Source organism: Monodelphis domestica, chromosome 2 (genome assembly GCF_027887165.1).
Source record: "Monodelphis domestica isolate mMonDom1 chromosome 2, mMonDom1.pri, whole genome shotgun sequence".
Classification (NCBI taxonomy): Eukaryota; Metazoa; Chordata; class Mammalia; order Didelphimorphia; family Didelphidae; genus Monodelphis; species Monodelphis domestica.
Genome location: NC_077228.1, coordinates 75,655,233 through 75,673,097, shown reverse-complemented (window position 1 = coordinate 75,673,097; position 17,865 = coordinate 75,655,233). Strand labels below are relative to the sequence as shown.

At 35.9% G+C, this 17,865-nt stretch overlaps 1 protein-coding gene across 2 annotated transcripts in view; it reads left to right on the top strand.

Annotated features, from left to right (window-relative positions):
• The window catches only part of ABL2 (ABL proto-oncogene 2, non-receptor tyrosine kinase), a 114,800-nt gene that overhangs the window by 33,491 nt on the left and 63,444 nt on the right, over window positions 1–17,865 (top strand). The window lies entirely within an intron of this gene.

Here is a 17,865-nt window from a genome sequence, read left to right as displayed (position 1 = left end):
TTGATGCAGAGTGAAAGGAGCAGAACCAGGAGAACATTGTACATGGTAAAATCAAATGTCATGGACTTCTCTACTAGTAGCAATGCAATGATCCAGAACTATTTGGAGGAAGAACATATGAGAAAGAATGCTATCCACATCCAGAGGAAGAACTGTGGTAAAAGAAACACAGAAGAAAAACAACTGCTTGATCACATGGGCAAATGGGGTTATGACTGGGAAAGTAGATTCTAAAAGATCACCCTAGTGCAAATATTAATAATATGGAAATGGACCTTGCTCAGTGACACACGTAAAGCCCAGTAGAATTGTGCATCAGCTATGGGAAGGGAGTGGGAGGAGGTGAGGGAAAGAACATGAGTTTTGTAACCATGGAAAAATATTGTAAATAATCTAAATAAAATAAAAAATGATTTGCATTTCTCTAATTATGAGAAATTTAGAGCTTTTTCATATGCTTATGGATAGTTTTGATTTCTTTATCTGAAAACTGCTTATTTATGTCCCTTGACCATTTGTCTATTGGGGAATGACTTGATTTTTCCTACAATTGATTTAGTTGCTTATAAATTTGAGAAAGTAGACTCTGTCAGAGGTTTTTGTTATAATTTTTTTTCCTAATTCATTGCTTGCCTTCTAATTTTTATTACATTGGTTTTGTTTGTACAGAAACTTTTTAATATGATCAAAATTATTCATTTTACAATGTTCTCTTATTTCTTGATTGGTCTTAAATTCCTTCCTTTCCCATAGATATGACATATACTATTCTATGTTCACATAATTTGTTTATAATTTTCCTCTTTATATTTAAGTCATTTACCCATTTTGAATTTATCTTGGTATAGGGAAAATGATTCTTGAAGGTTCTAAAAGGCAGCTTGGGTGTTCTGACAAAAAGTTAGGAGGGAGTATATTTTGGGCATGGAGGATGACCTGTCCAGAGGTATAGAGGTGAGAGATGGAATGGTGAATCTGAGGAAAAACAGTAGTTTGAGTATTAATAAATTATGTGGAGGGAAATAATATAGAATGAGGCCAGAGGAAAGACTTATAAGATGAAGAATTTGTCTTTTAACACAGTTGTATATTCTAGCCAAACTGTCTTACTTTTTGATCCTGGAATTCAGTGTTTTTTTTCTTCCATCTTCTTGCCTTTTTATTGATTATCCCCTATATCTCAAATAAATTCCCTTTTTTGCTCTGAGAATAATTTACTTCCAAGGCTCTTTCAAGAATGTTTTTTTGTGATCCTCGTCCCCCTCCAGTTTTTATTGCTTTCTCTTTTCTGTTTAGCTTTTATTTGCTTAACTGTGCACTTCTTGTCACATTGAGGTTTTTTTTTTTTTTAACTTTGCATCATTAGCACCTTGCAGAATGCTTTCCATATAGAGGCACTTTGTAACATTTGAATAAATGAAAATCATGCCAAGTTAGTTATAAGAGCAAGTCAGTATGGTGCTGTGGGGATAGCACTTGGCTGGAATTTGAACTCTTGGGTTTCCCAACATTGACTTACTAGTTTTGGAAGTATGAGTATATCATTTAACTTTTTTGAGATTCCATGTTCTTGTTTGTAAAACAAGGATTATGATGCTTGCAATTACCCTTCTTACAAGATTGCAGTTGAGAAAATACTTTTTAACCATAAGATAATGTATAAATGGGAGCTATTATTAACCACATTTCTTTTTTGGACTTTATTGTTAGACTTGTAAATCAGGGGAAGTGTTGTACATAGAGCATGACTGAATTTCAAGACGGCATTTGATGAGTTTCTTAAGATGTCTTTGTAGATGAGGGTAGAAAGATGTGGGCTGGGTAATAATAGATTTCAGAACTAGCTCAACACCTGGGTCCTCCAAAATGTCATTGAATAGTAGATTCATGTCAGCCTGGAATGGAATATCTCTAATGTTATGTTGCTGGGTGTGTCTTTAGCCCTATTTTATTTTCATTAGTTACTTAAAGACTTTTGTGACCTGGTAGATTACATGAAACTGATAGGGACAGCAGAATTAGGATCTCAAATTTTTCCTGTAGGCTGGAACAATGGGGCAGATGATAACTTTTCCCTTTTTATTTTATAATTAATCATCTTTATAATAAAAATATACTTTTGAGTATGGCTACTTTTGTCAGTTTATAGCTCTGCTTCCCTATTTGAATCCTTTGACTGTCTAGTCATATATATATGCCCTAATGTATACACATATTGCTTTGACCCTTGAGAATTCCATCTTTTACTGTCCCTAACCCCTGAGGCCAGCTAATCAACTTCCATCTGTGCTAGCACAAGGCAGCTTATGCTTCCCATTGCCAACCTGATCTCTCAACCTGGATATGGAGAACCTCCACTACAAAGAAGAGCAACCTTAGGTCTCTTCCTGTGTAGGTCCAGCGCCCATCTCCTGCCTTGCTATTTTCTGTCTAATCTCTAGCCTTTAGAGGGAAGAGGAAACGAGTCTCCCGTCTGACTATCTGACCATGTGCCTTCCATCCTGATCTTGAGTCTCTTCTTGAGGAGTAGTTCCTTCCAATCTTTGGTGAATATTTTCATTTAGGTCATACCTTATATATCCTAGTAATTCTGAATCCCTGTGGTTCATCATCCAAAATCCATTTTTCACCACCTGATTCTTTATCTCTGTCTCTTTCAACTCTTTCACCCCAAACATCCAATCAAATTCTACTTACTTTTAATTTGATGAGATTTTCTCAAGTTTCTATGTGTTAGGCTTGTCCCAGATGCTTGGGATACAATCCCTCTGTGCCTTTTGGAATTACCTGTTCCATAGGTAAAAAACTTCCCATCACCCTAAATCTTTTCCACTCCTACTCCTTCTGTCTTTTTTCCCTGATGGCAAAGTCTCCCAGGCCACCCTTTTCCATTACTGGCTGCACCTTCTCTCATTCCCATTGGCTCACTGATTGAAGTAGCACATTTTAACCTCTAGTTTCTTCCCTACTGTAACCTCTCCTTTGAAATTCATATAATTCAATCAAAATCCCAATGGTGGTTATTCACAAACCTCCAGGTCACTCTGCTTCTTTACTCAATGAGTATGATACCCAACTCAAAATTTTTCTCTTCTCCCTAACTCCTGTCTTTATATTAGGGGTCTTTTTGACCTATATATTGTCACCCTAGCCACTCAGTTCCTCAACCTACTTATTTCCCAAGACTGAATCCTCTACTCTAGCTTAGTCATAACCAATGCCCTTGACTTTGCTATCACCCACAAATTGACTACTTTCATTTTCAAGAATTCTGAAATCCCCTCATCTGACCAAAATATTGGATTTCTAACTCCCTTTACCTTTCTTTACAAAATCCTACTTTTTGTATAATCTATGATCTCCAGCCCCTTGAACCCTCAATTCTCTTCCAGACTATCACCTGTCTATACTAGCTGTTCTCTCCTCTTTTCCCTATCTTGACCTCTTGGTGAACCAATTCACTTTTACTCTGCCTTCTTGAGTTCCTATCCTCTTGTATATCACCAGTTGTACCCTGCCAAGCTTCAGCATGGTGTCTCAAGAATTTAGACTCACGGGAGGTCCTAGGTTCAAATCTGACCTCAGACACTTACTTCCCAGCTGTGTGACCCTGGGCAAATCACTTGACCCCCATTGCCTAGCCCTTACTACTCTTCTGCCTTGGAGCCAAAACACAGTATTGACTCCAAGACTGAAGGTAAGGGTTTAAAAAAAAAAAAGAATTTAGACTCAGATACTAGTTTTGCCACTTATTGCTTATATAACCATAGGCAAATCAATTAACCTCTTTGGGACTCAAATTTCCTTATCATTTGTAAAATGAGGAAGTCATATTAGATCTAAGATCTCTTCTAGCTAAAAATGTTATTTTTATGGACTTTTATAATCTTGACTTCCTTAATTCAGAGTATAACTTTTAAAAACATTTTCTTTTTATCATCATGCAAAATACTTTTTTATTGTAAGAGGACATTCATTTAAAACCAAAACCCCAAAATAAAACTATAAGTACATTGATATGAAAGATAGCATGGTTTGTTCTGCATCCATCCAACTCCCAATAGTTCTTTCTCTGGAGGCGGATAGCATTCCTTGTCATAAATCTTTTAGGATTGTCCCAGATCATTCCATTGCTGGGAGTAGCCAAGTTTTCACAGTTGATCATTGTACAATATTTCTGGTTCTATGTACAATGTTCTCCTGGTTCTGCTTATTTTGCTCTGCATCAGTTCCTGCAGATCTTTACAGCTTTTTCTGAAATCATCTTGCTTATCATTTCTTATCATACAGTAGTATTTCATTATCAGTATGTACCACAATTTGTTCAGCCATTCCCCAGTTAATGAACATCCCTTCAATTTCCAATTCTTTGCTACCACAAAGAGAACTACTATAAATATTTTTGTACAAGTAGTCCTTTTTTATTATCATTTTGGGATACAAATGCAGTAGTGGTATTATAGGATCAAAGGGCATGCACAGTTTATAGCCCTTTGGGCATAGTTTGAAATTGCCCTCCAGAATGGTTGGATCATTTCATAACTCCACTAACAATGCATCAGTGACCCAATTTTGCCACATCCCCTCCAACATTTACCATCTTACTTTACTGCCATATTGTCTAATCTGATAGGTGTGAGATCATCTCAGGATCGTTTTAATTTGCATTTCTCTAATCAAGAGTGATTTAGAACCTTTTTTCATATCATTATGGTTGCTTTGATTTCTTCATCTGAAAACTGTTCGTACTTGATTGTCTATAAATTTGAGGTATTAAATCTTTATCAGAGAAATTTGTTATAAAAAATGGTTCCCTGTTTATTGTTTCCCTTATAATCTTGGTTACATTGGTTTTGTTTATACAAAAGCTTATAAATTTAATATAGTCAAAATTATTCGTTTTACATTTTTTAATGCTCTCTCTGTCTCTTGTTTGGTCATAACTTTTTCCCTTCTTCAAAGATCTGCCAGGTAAACTATTCTGTGTTCCCTTAACTGTTTCCCATTGATCTCAAACTCAATATGTACAAATCAAAATTGATTATCTTTTACTACCCACAAACCAACTCTCTTCCTAACCTTCCTATATTTCTCGAGGACACTACTAAACTACCAGGCATCTAGGCTTGTAATTTGGGCTCCTCCTCACCTTTTTCTTTCCCTCACTCCTCATATCAAATTGTTTGATAAATGTTGTTGATTCTGCCTCTGAATTCTATTGTTCTCTTGAATATCAATCCTCTTTTCTTCTTCACTCACACTACAAGTATCCTAGCACGTACCTCCCCTGGGCTTAATTTAACTCCCTGCCATCTTCCACACAGCTGCTGAAAGTTCTAGTTCTAGAATATTGATCTGATTATTTTGATTCAGCTCAAGTGCTATCTCTTTCAGAAAGTCTTCAATGATTCCTCCATTTGTTGTTACAGTGCTGCTCTTCTTTTTACATGAAATTTCTCCTCAAAGGAATATAAATTTTTGAGGGGCATAGTATTTTTTTAAATTTTTGTTAGCATTCCTGTTTCCCAGCACAATGTCCAGCACATTAATAAGCATTTAATACATAAGGAATGAATAATAATAATAGCTGATATTTGTAAACTTGTTTATATATTTTAAATATTCTTAACTACTTTAGGCTAAATGAAAATCTTCCTTTTAATATATATATATATATATATATATATATATATATATATATATATATATATACTTTTTTTTTTTTTTGTAACTCTTGAATGGTAGGTGCACATAGCTTTTAATATTGCAAATTCTACCCAGGGATGAAATGTGGAGGAGGACAGTGAGGTTATCCTCCATTCCTTTTAAAATGTCATGAGTTCTTTAGTTTCTATTTAGCAGAAGGAAGCGTAGGTTTTACTGTCTAGTTTGAGGTGGTGATTTGTAGAAAGAATAGTACTCCCACAGAGTAATAGTTAATTTGGAGAACATAAGTATCTTCCTGTAACCAGTTACTTGCAATAATCTGGTAGAACTGAGAAAAGGAAAATGGTCAGTAAGGGGTTTTGTTTGGACCAAAGAGTTATTTTTTTGTGTGAGAGATGTAGATTGCCAACATAGCTGTTAAAATGCCACAGATGATATTTGCGTAATGTGCTTAAACTAATTTTTGTCTGTATTTAAATTTTATAAAACTTTGTTTAATGATATTTTATTTCAGGATATCAATAGGATGAAATTTCCATAGACATATTCCCTCAGTTTGGAGAAATCTTATAGGAAGTTGGGCAAGTTGGGTAAAACAACATTCAATGCAAGAAGGTAGTTATAAAAAGAAATCAGAAAGTTTTAAGATAGTGTGTGGAAAAAACAAAGTATATTTTACAAAATTATCTCATTTTATCCTCATAATAACTTTGGGAGGTAGGTACTATTATTCTCATTTTAAAGTGAGGAAACTGAGTTAAATAGGTTAGGTGCCAAAGGTCACACAGTTGGTAAATGTCTGAGACCAGATTTGAATTCAGGTTTTCTTGACTTCAATTCCAGTATCTTATTCATTGAACTGCCTCATGAACAGATTCTTACTTAGGGTGTGAGAATTGATGAGTTTTCAAATCCAGTCTGATTTATAATGAATGATTTTTTTTTCCCTGCTGGAATTTGTCTTTGGTTCCAAGCATGATCTTATCAACTTTTCATCTCCATGGAATCATTCACTTGATGGATGCCACTTATGCTTTTAGTTACAGCTGATGAGAGAATCAAAATAACTTGGTAAAAAAAATGGTAAAGGTTTTGTAGTCTGCAGTAAGTGAGAAATTGAGTCTCTGGTTGGATACTACTATGATTGCAGATCAGACTCTTTAGTAATACAACACTGTTAAAGGAGAACATAGTGAAGATGGATACATTGAATCAAGGAGGAATAGTAGGAATGTTTGAGAAAGTGCAGTATGTGCCTTTGGTTCTCACATTTGTTTTATTTGTGTGCTTGAACAGGAGAGTGGGAAGAAGTGAGGTAATGAGCTTGACAACACCCACTTCCTGAATCCTTTGCTTTACCTCCCTGCATCACAGATTCCTCATCTCATCTCCAAATGGATGAAATGGCCTCTGAGATTGCTTGTAGTTCTACCTCTAGGATTCTCTCATTCTTTTTGCCCTTTCTTGGAGCCAAGACATCCTTGACCATGCTGCTTGTAGAGGCTGGGAGAGAGAGTACTGAAGGAAGTAGGGAGTGGTAATCTAATGTCCTTAGCCTGTGTTGGGAGAAACATGGCAACTAGGAGAGCTGCTCTTTACAAACCATATTTGTAGTAGTCAGCAAATGATGTGGTCATTTGTTTAGAGCCACTGACTTAATAAAAACTAGTCTTTAGGTGTTAACTAGAAGAAAAAATGAAGAAAATATAGCTAGAGACCCTGGCCAAATCACTTCATTTATCTCTGCCTCAGTTACCCCATCTGTAAAGTGGGTATAATATCTCATAAGATTGTTTTGAGGATCAAATACGTAAACTATCTTGCAAACATTAAACTGAGATATAAGTGCTAGCTATTATTATCATTACTAAACTCTTAAGAATCATTAAGACAGGGTCATTTATGGTAAATATTTTTTTTTCTCAGCACCTAGCAGTGTTTTGCACACAGTATCTTTTAAATTTGAATTTGTACCGTTATAATAAAAATAAATATGTTAGCAAGAATTTTATTTTTGTCTACTACAAGCCAGACACTGGGGGAGAGGGAGCAGAGATACAAAGACAAAAGAAGAATAATCTTTGCGCTTAAGGGACCTAAATTCTAAAGAGGGAGACAACTCAAACATATGTGTATATCCAGAATAAAAAAAAAAAGGAAGTTTGGAGACTTAGGAAAGGCTTCTTGTAAAAGGTAGTGCTTGAGCTGTGTCTTTAAAGAAACCAGGATTCCAAGAATCCAAGGAGGAAGGAAGTATATTCCAGGCATAGGAGACAGCCATACATTATGAAAATATGAGCTGATAGTTCTTAAATGGGTAGTAATATGTAAGAAGCCTGGAAAGGTAGGAAAGGACAAGGTTTTGAGTTTATAGAGTTTATATTTGATTCTATGAGTAATTTAAAAGGCACTGAAGTTTACTAAGTGGGAAAGTAATAGTTGCACTTGAGCTTTAGGAAAATCACTTCAGTTAGAAGGGAAGAGGACCTGAATTTTGTGCACCTCTCCTGGCCCATTTGAACTGAAGGCAGAACTGAGAAGTGTTCTCTTAGTTCTCTTAGTCATTGGCTTCTTCTTTCAATACACAATTTCTCTGTTCCTACAGGACCCACTGTTGCCTTCTTTATTGAAAACTGGAGAACATTTGATAACTACTCTTTATACTTGTTTATTTACCACTTGCACGGAATTAACTGAAATTTATTCACACTTAAGTGTTCAAACAGGCTTTGTATATTAAAATAATTTTATCTTTATTGCAATATAAAGTCTTTTTCTTAGTCAAAGGAAGTTCAGATTTTAGAAGGTAGGGAATTTTGGTGGGGGTGGGGTGGGAGGTAAGGGAATAAGGTGCTTTTACGGGGTTATCTGGAAATCTTGTGAAAGGGTAGTGTGTAGAGAGGCCAGTTTGTACTCTAGCTTCTTCTACATACCTAGCATTATTGTCCACCTATGGATAGGCTTCAAGATCTTTTCTCATTTTGTCCTTGCTTAAGTAGCAGTTGCACTCCCATCCTCCCTTATATATTAACCCTAACCCTCTCCCACCATTGCCCAAGATTCTCAGACATATTTCTGTTTTTGGATACATTTGACGTTATTTAAGTTAGAATGTATAATGCCATCTTTCTACTTATAACCCTCTCTCTTCTGTACCTTCTCTTCCAAATAGTAATTGATTTGTTTAGTAAAAGTCTTCCTTCGTTTTCAATTTTTAAAAAAATTTTCTACTTTGAAGATCCGACTGCCATCTTTTGTGATTAGTCACTATAGATCAAATAAAAAACATAATTCTATCCTAAAATTTAAAATCAAATGTAATAATGTACATAAAGCACTTTGTAAACCATATATTGTTTATAAATATCAACCATTAATTACTTTTTGGTAACAATATGATAATAACAGTCATATTTATGAGATAGTAATAATAGCTTATAGAGTACTTTTGAGTTTTGCAGATTACAGGCATTACCTGGTTTAATCCTCATAACAACAGTAGGAAATAGGTACTGTTATTATCATCTCCATTTGACACAGAAAAGTTAAGTGACTTGCCTGGGCTAGTAGCTTCGAATTCAGGTCTTACTGGCTGCCTACCTGCTAGCACATTCAGTCATCTTGGACTCAGCAAACACTGTTTTGATGCATGGTCTCTAACAGAGAACAGAAATATCAATCTATATCATAATCTGTTAGTTACGTTTGAACTCTAGTGATAATTTCTATTGTCATTTAATACAACCCTTTGATTTTAAAAAACAAAACGAAACAAAAAAACAAACTCTTATCTTGTGTCCTACAATGGATACTAAGTATTAATACCAGGACCGAAGAATGGTAAAGGCTGGTAACTGTAGTTAAGTGACTTGTCTTGGGTCACATATTATATCTGAACCCAGGACCTTTCCTTTCTAGGCCTGGCTCTCTATTCATTGAACCACCTAGTTGCCCTGCCCTTGATTTTATAGATGAGGAAATCGAAACTCAGAGAGGTTCAGAAGCAAGGTCATTTAGTAGCAGAGAGTATTTCAATCCAGGTTATCCTCTTGACTCCAAATTTTTTTTTTGGAGTTTGAAGAATGCTTAATGAATTGAATAAAAACCTTTCACTACTGCCATCATTATGTTTTATGTATACAAGTCTAATTAAAGAGTTATCTCCCCCAGACCAGAAAGTTTATATTGTACAATTATTCAAAAGCTATATTATTTGGTTGGCTCTTGACTATTTTTATTAATTGTTCCTATTTCATTTTATTGTGTATCATTTCATTAGAAGTAAAATAATAGTCAATCAGTTAACTCCTTTTCATTTAAAAAAATTCACTGGGTTGAAAATGTGCTTGTTTCTGTATTGTATAAAATTTTAAATAATGACTTAGATAAAGGCATAGAAGGAATGCTATTCAGATTTGCAAATGAAGAAAGCTGAGAAGGGATAGTTAACATAGATGAGAATCAGGATCCAAAAGGTTCTTTACAAGCTAGATTGGGCTGAGTATAATAAAATGAAATTTAACAGGAATAATTTTCAAGTCTTACACTTGGGTACAAAACGTACTTCACAAATATAAGAACGGAAAGGATATGGTTTAGACATTACTTCTGAATAAGGTCTGGAGGGTTAGTGGATTTAAACCTCAATATGGGACAGCAGAGTTTTGTGGCAGCCATAAAAGCTAAGGAGATCTCCACATGCATGCATTAAGAGAAGTATAGGTTCCAAGAATAGAGACGTGATGTTCCAAACCTCATCTAGAGTATTGTGTTCAGTTCTGGACACCATGACATTGAGAGTCTCCAAAGAAGGTTGCTAAGTTACATGAAGATTAGTTGAAAGTAAGAACCTGGAGAAGATAGAGGATGGGGTATTAGTTGAATGGCTAGTGAGAAATGATAGCTGTCTGCAGATATTTGTCCACAAAGGGCAGGGCTAGGAGCAGTGGGCAGAAGTTGCAAAGAAGCTTGTTGCTGGGAGAAATTCTCCATCAATTAGAGCTGCCCTAAAGTGGAATGGACTGCCTCTAGCTAAGTTTTCCCTTCTTAGAGGTCTTCAGAAAGGGGCTGAACAGTCACTACTCACTTTATTAATATGAAAATTCCCCTGGTATAGAAGTCGGATTAAATGGCTCCTGAGGTCCCTTTCAACTCTCAAGTACTATAATTCTTTCTTTTCACTAATTTCTTAACCTTATGTCAAAACAATTAGATTGTAAGCTCCTTGAGGGTAGGAGTTATATTTTAAATCACTTTTATATCCCTAGCACCTAGTACAGAACTTTGCACATTGCAGGCACTTGGGTATGTGATTGGGTGTATCCAATTGAATCTGTCCAGATTTTTTTTCTAAACCCTTACCTTGGACCTTAGAATCAGTGCTGTGTATTGGTTCTAAGGCAGAAGGTGGGACTAATCAACAGGGGTTAAATGACTTGCCCAGGGTCACACAGCTAGGAAATGTCAGAGGTCAGATTTGAACGTAGCACTCTTATCTCTAGGCCTAGCATTCAATCCACTGAGCCATCTAGCTGCCCCCAGATTCTTTTTTAAAGTAGTGAATTTTTAGCAGCAGATGTCTTTTGTCATTGAAGCTGTTTATTTGCTATGAATTACACCTTTAAAGAACAATGGTTTGAATTTCCCTCATTTTGTTTCTCTTGTGTTATGACATTCCTGGAATTACTACTGTTTTTGAAGTTACCTAAACCAGTTTGTCATTGGATGCTTATTTTTTTTCCTTGTTCTCCTACTCTTGTTATATTGGAGTCTGAAACTCCCAAAGGAAATTTACCATAAGCTGGGCAACTGAGTTTTAGGTTTGGGAAATAAAATGACAGCCTGGTAACTAAAGCTCTTAGATAAAAAGCCTGGAAGATGTGCCAGTATTAGAAACTAACAAACAGTTCCTTAGCATTCCACCAGGGGATGCTGTAGTACTTTGGAATAAAATCTGATAGGCTCCTCTTTTATACTCTTTCCCTCTCAGAAAAACTTGCTTTTTTTGGGGGGGGGGGGGAATTTAAAGTTCTAAGGGAAAATTGGGATTTGGGGGTAGGAAAACCCAAGAATTTTTATTTGTTTAATAGGCATATGTTATTTGCTTCTAAAATGATTTAGTTCACTAAAATTTAATTCTTTCCAACTTTTTCTCTATCCAAACACCCTTCTGAGTGTACAAATTCCTTATGGATATTTTTCCCCCCTATATATTTTTTTTTTCCTAACCTTATCTTTCCATGGTACCACACATTATTACATGTTTATAATGTCTTTTTTTAAATGGTTAGTCATTTAACTAGGTTGTATTGGTTTCTTCAGTGAAACAATAGCTTAAATTGGTCTCCTTTTCTCATCTTCCCCCCCTACCCCCATCCAAGTTCACAGTCTGGTTCCAGCTTACTTTGCTTATCCAAACTCAAACTCTTATCAGGGTTTTTTTACCTTTTATGTGTGTCATGGATCCCTTTGGCAGTGGGGAAAACTATAGATCTCATCTCAGAATAATGTTTTTAAATGTATAAAATAAAATAGATAAGATTACAAAAGAAACCAATTTAATAGATTAGATTGAGAACCATTAAATTATACCAAGTCTTCTTCATACTTTTGAATTATTTTTTCATGCCATTGCCAAAATAATCTTAAGCATATTTTCACTATATTATGCTTCTGTTCAGAAATCTTCAGTTCCCTAATACTTCCTAAATAAGATTCAAACTCATCTTTAAAACCTTTTACAACCTGATGCCACATTTCCTTTTCTTAATTTAATAATTAATAATTATTGACAAGTTATTGACAGTTGACAAGCTTTGATTTTTTTTCCCTCTCCCTACCCCACCACCATTAAAAAAGGAAAAAACTGAAATATACTTAGTCAAGTGAAACAGGCCCCTCTTTTCAGTTATATTTCCTATTATTCCTTTTCCATATACATAGACAAGAAGACTACTATCTTATCATGTGAATCCAGTTGTCAGTTCAATAACTATAGTAATTTTGGAGTGACTAGTGAAACTATTTCAAGATAAAGTAGGGGAAGAGAATAAGCATTCATTAAATGCCTACCACGTGCCAGGCATTTTAAGGAAAATTGAGGCCAGTCACTAAAAAGAACAAATTCTTTTCTTTCTCCTCACCAAACAATTTACTTAATCTCCCAACATTTCCTCTTTATTTTTTTCTCCAAAAGAGGTGACCCTTGTCTTTGCCAAAGGCCATCCTCACTTCGTGTAAATTTGATCCCATCCCTTTCTCATCTTCTCCAGCAGATCGCCACCATTATTTTCCTCCCCCCTCCCCCTTATGTCCTCTATTCTTTAATCTCTTCCTGTAAGCAATTCTCCCTCATCTTGGGTGGAAAAAAATCTGCATAATTCCTACTATCACCTTTGCCTCTTATTGTCTTAATCTCGCCCATTTCTTAGAGAAAGCTATCTGTACATGGTACCTCCATTTTCCTCTTCTCTTGTTTTTTTTTTTAATCCTTTGTAATCTCATTATTCAATGAAACAGCTTTCTCCAAAGTTACTAGGCATGTTGACAAATTAATTGATTGACAAATCTTATGGCCTTTTCTCAGTTCTTATCCCTTTTGATTACTCTGCAACCTTTGACACCAATGACCATTTCCTCTACCTGGATTCTCCCTTTTCTTTGGGTTTTCATGACATTAATGTATCAGTTCTCTTGATTTGAACCCTACAAGTTCCTTACAAGATTTGGGTCCATTGGTTTAATGTATAAATTCTTGCTGGATTCAATTACTATTAGCTTGTTGGGAGGTTCTTTAGGTTCAGAGTAACTAAATGTCTGGTTTTCTTTTGGTCTTAGACTCTTCCTCTAGATTTTCCACTGTAGGCTTATGTGCTGGGGTTAAGGTTAGAACTGAATCACTGCTCTGCTCTGCTCTGCTCAGAGCCACCCAGCTAGTTTCTGGAATTTGTTGTGTTCTCAGTAGTCAGCTAGGGCCTGATACTCTTTTTTTCTACTCTAAATGTGAGTAACAGGAGACAGAGCTGCCAGATGGCATCCCTTCCTCCTTCTAGTACTAATTCAGGGGCCCCAAGGGATCGCCTTCTGCTCCAGTGACACTGGCCTCCTTGCTGCCTTGTGAACAAGACAGTCCATCCCTATAACTCCAAAATTTCAAACCAACACTGCAAGCAGTATCAGTTTGTTAGGGGAGAAAGTGGTCCTTAAGAAATTGGATTTGAGACTTTCCTCATGGTCAAGGACCCCTCTGCTTAAGGGAAATTTTCTTTTATAGCTATTGAGGGGGTGCCCAAAATAGAATGAAGTGACATAATTCATGATTGGTCTATTCCAGAAGCAGGGAGACTATTTAATTGACTGAGAGACATGTTCATCAATTGTAACCATTCTCTCAATAAGCCTTCTGTTTATCAATTACTAACAGGTCTTAAGAATTTTCACAGGTCATGAAACTGTCACCAAGACTTTGGATCTTCTCTAGGCCATCTGAGCAGAGATTTGGTTAGCAACATTCTGGGATTCAAAAGAACAGCAGAAGACCTTGGGAAGTTGTGGTTTCAAAGCAAAGATCACTTAAGAGGGGCACTAGTGATTCAAAGGCGTGAGGAGTATTGTTAAGACACATGAACCTTATTTCAAGCATCAAATACTTAGGAAGTATATGTGTGTGGAGGTCACTGCTAATATAGCAGCACAAGCTAAAAATTCTCTATAACAAGCCTAATTGATACATTAATAAATCTATCTAATAAATCAAATACAATCAACATAGTCTTTGACACATAAAAAGTATTTCCAACTACATAATGAGTTAATTCTGACATTCTAACTTCTTTTTTTAATTTGGAAAATTTTATTTAATTAATTTAGCTTATTTTTCTATGGTTACAAGATTCATGTTCTTTCCCTTCCCTCCCTTCAACCCCCTTCCCTTAGCCATCTTGCAATTCCACTAGGTTTTACATGTGTAAAGACCTATTTCCATATCATTGATATTTGCACTAGGATGATCTTTTATTTTTATTTTTTTCCATTTGAATTAGTTTATTTAGTCAATTTAGAACATTATTCCTTGGTTACAATAATCACATTATTTCCCTCCCTCCCCTCCACCCACCCTTCCCACAACCAAATTGGGTATTACTTGGGTCCTTGATCAGAACCTATTTCCATGTTGTTGGTGTTTGCATTAGGATGTTCATTTTAGAGTCCACATTCCCAACCATATTCCTTTTGACCCATGTAATCCAGCAGTTGTTTTTCTTCAGTGTTTTTACTCCTACTGTGTTTCCTCTGGATGTGGATAGTGGTTTTTCTCGTAGATTCTGCCAAGTTGTTCAGGATCATTGCATTGCTACTAATGGAGAAGTCCATTACATTCGATTGTACCACAGTGTATCAGTCTCTGTGTATAATGATTTCCTGGTTCTGCTCCTCTCGCTCTGCATCACTTCCTGGAGGTTGTTCCAGACTCCATGGAATTCCTCCACTTTATTATTCCTTTTAGCACAATAATATTCCATCACCAACATATACCAGAATTTGTTCAGCCATTCCCCAATTGAAAGGCATCCCCTCATTTTAAATTTTTGGCCACCACAAAGAGCGCAGCTATGAATATTTTTGTACATGTCTTTTTCCTTATTACCTCTTTGGGGTACAGACCCAGCAGTGCTATGGCTGGATCAAAGGGCAGACAGTCTTTTATCACCCTTTGGGCATAGTTCCAAATTGTCCCCCAGAATGGTTGGATCAATTCACAACTCCACCAGCAATGCATTAATGTCCCAGCTTTGCCACATCCCCTCCAGCATTCATTACTTTCCTTTGCTGTCATGTTAGCCAATCTACTAGGTGTGAGGTGATACCTCAGAGTTGTTTTGATTTGCATCTCTCTGATTATAAGAGATTTAGAACATTTTTTCATGGGCTTATTAATAGTTTTTATTTCTTTAACTGAAAATTGCCTATTCATGTCCCTTGTCCATTTATCAATTGGAGAATGGCTTGATTAGGATGATCTTTTAGATAGAGTCTACATCCCCAATCATATCTCCATTGAACCCTGTGATCAAGCAGTTTTTTCCTGTGTTTCTACTCCCACAGTTCTTTCTCTGGATGTTGATAGTGTTCTTTCTCATAAGTCCCTCAAAATTGTCCTGGGTCATTGCATTGTTGCTAGTAGAGAAGTCCATTACATTAGATTTGCCACAGTGTATCAGTCTCTGTGTTCAATGTTTTCCTTTCACTCTGCATCAATTCCTGGAGGTCGTTCCAGTTCACATCGAATTTTTCCAGTTCATTATTCCTTTCAGCACAATAGTATCCCATCACCAACAGATACCACAATTTGTTCAGCCATTTCCCAATTGGAGGGCATCCCTTCATTTTCCAATTTTTTACCATCACAAAAAGTGCGGCTATAAATAGTTTTGTACAGGTCTTTTTCCTTATGATCTCTTTGAGGTATAAACCCATTAGTGGTATGACTGGATCAAAAGGCAGACAGTCTTTTATGCCCTTTGGGCATAGTTTCAAATTGCCTTCCAGAATGGTTGTATCAATTCACAACCCACCAGCGATGTATTAATGTCCCACTTTTGCTACATCCCCGCCAACATTTATTACTTTCCTTTGCTGTCATGTCTAACTTTATTCTTAACAGCATTAACTTACATAACTAACTCAAAGTTAATTCTGTTTTGCTTAATTCACTAATACAGTCACTGATACTTATTAAATCACAGTGAACTGAGTAAATAATGATATAATTGAGTAAGAGCATCAAAATTCTTTTCACATCTCCTAATTCTGAGCATTTTCTTTGACTGTCTGCAATGCCTGGAATATTCTTCCTTGTCATCTCTGCCTCCTGGCTTCTCTGGCTTCCTTCAAGTCCCCTCTTTTCCCCTAACCCTTTGTAATTCTAGTGCCTTCTGGTTCCTAATCATTTCCTTTTTATAATATATATTGCTTTTTTTTGTACTTATTTATTGGTATATTGTTTCCCTCATTAGATTGTGAGCTCCTTTAGGGCAGGGTCTGTCTTTTTTTACCCATTTTTGTATCCATAGCACTCAGCAGAGTGCCTAAGTACATAGTAGGTGCTTAATAAATGTTTATTGATTATCTGAAATGAATTAGGGACTGGCCCTGAGATTTAATCAGTCTGTAGAAAGTCCCAAAGGAGGAAACTCCCATAACCAATGCAAGTTGGTACGTTCTTTACAACTTAAAGCCATAGAGTTATCATATTGTACTTTGAAATTTAACTCTTCTGCCCAGGGCCACAATACCAGTTTGTATTAAGGATCTGGTATGAACCCAGGTCTTCTTGACCACAAACATAGCTCTCTATTATAATGTATTGCTTCAATTAATTTTATCCATTAGATTGTAAGCTCCTTGAGAGCAAGGTGCTGTCTTTTGCTTCTTCTTGTGTACCTAACACTTAACAGTGTCTGACCCATAGTAGGTGCTTCATAAACATTTATCGACTGATCTAAATAAAACGTTTCTGGATGCTTAGAAAGATAGGAGTGAATCATAGACTCTAATATTATAAGGTAACTAGCTGGTAGAGTGGGTAGAGAGAAACCTGGGCTTGGAAGCAAGAAGACTTGAGTTCAAATCAGTACTTAGCTATTTTCCTAGTTTTGTAAAACCATGGGTAAGTTACTTAAATTTGTCTGCCTCGGTTTTCCCACCTGTAAAATGAGGATAAAAACAACCCTTACCTTACAGAGTTGTTGTAAGGGTCAGATGAGAGAATATTCATAAAAGTGCTTAGCCTGGCAAAGTGATAGGTGATCCATAAATGCTCATTCCCTTCTGGTTCCTTTTTAGCAAGAGCAGAGTTAAGGCCTTTATCTTAGAGTGGAGGAAACTGAGACCTACTAAAGTTGAGTGACTTGTCTCAGGTGAAATAGTTTCTTAGGCAGGAAAGAGTAAAAAGCTTATTTATTTTATAGCAGTATATTGAGATACCTTTGCTTTTTTCCTTTCTAGAATAAATTCTTTATAGGTATTTATATGACCTGTCAAGAGGAATACCCTTTGGTAGTTAGAAATAACTTATAGAGTATACTCTTTATTTAGATCAGGGGCTTTTAATCTGAGATCTGTAAATCAGTTTTTAATATTTTAATTTTAATTTAATTTTTAGAACACTTACCTTCTCTCTTAGAATCAATGCTGTGT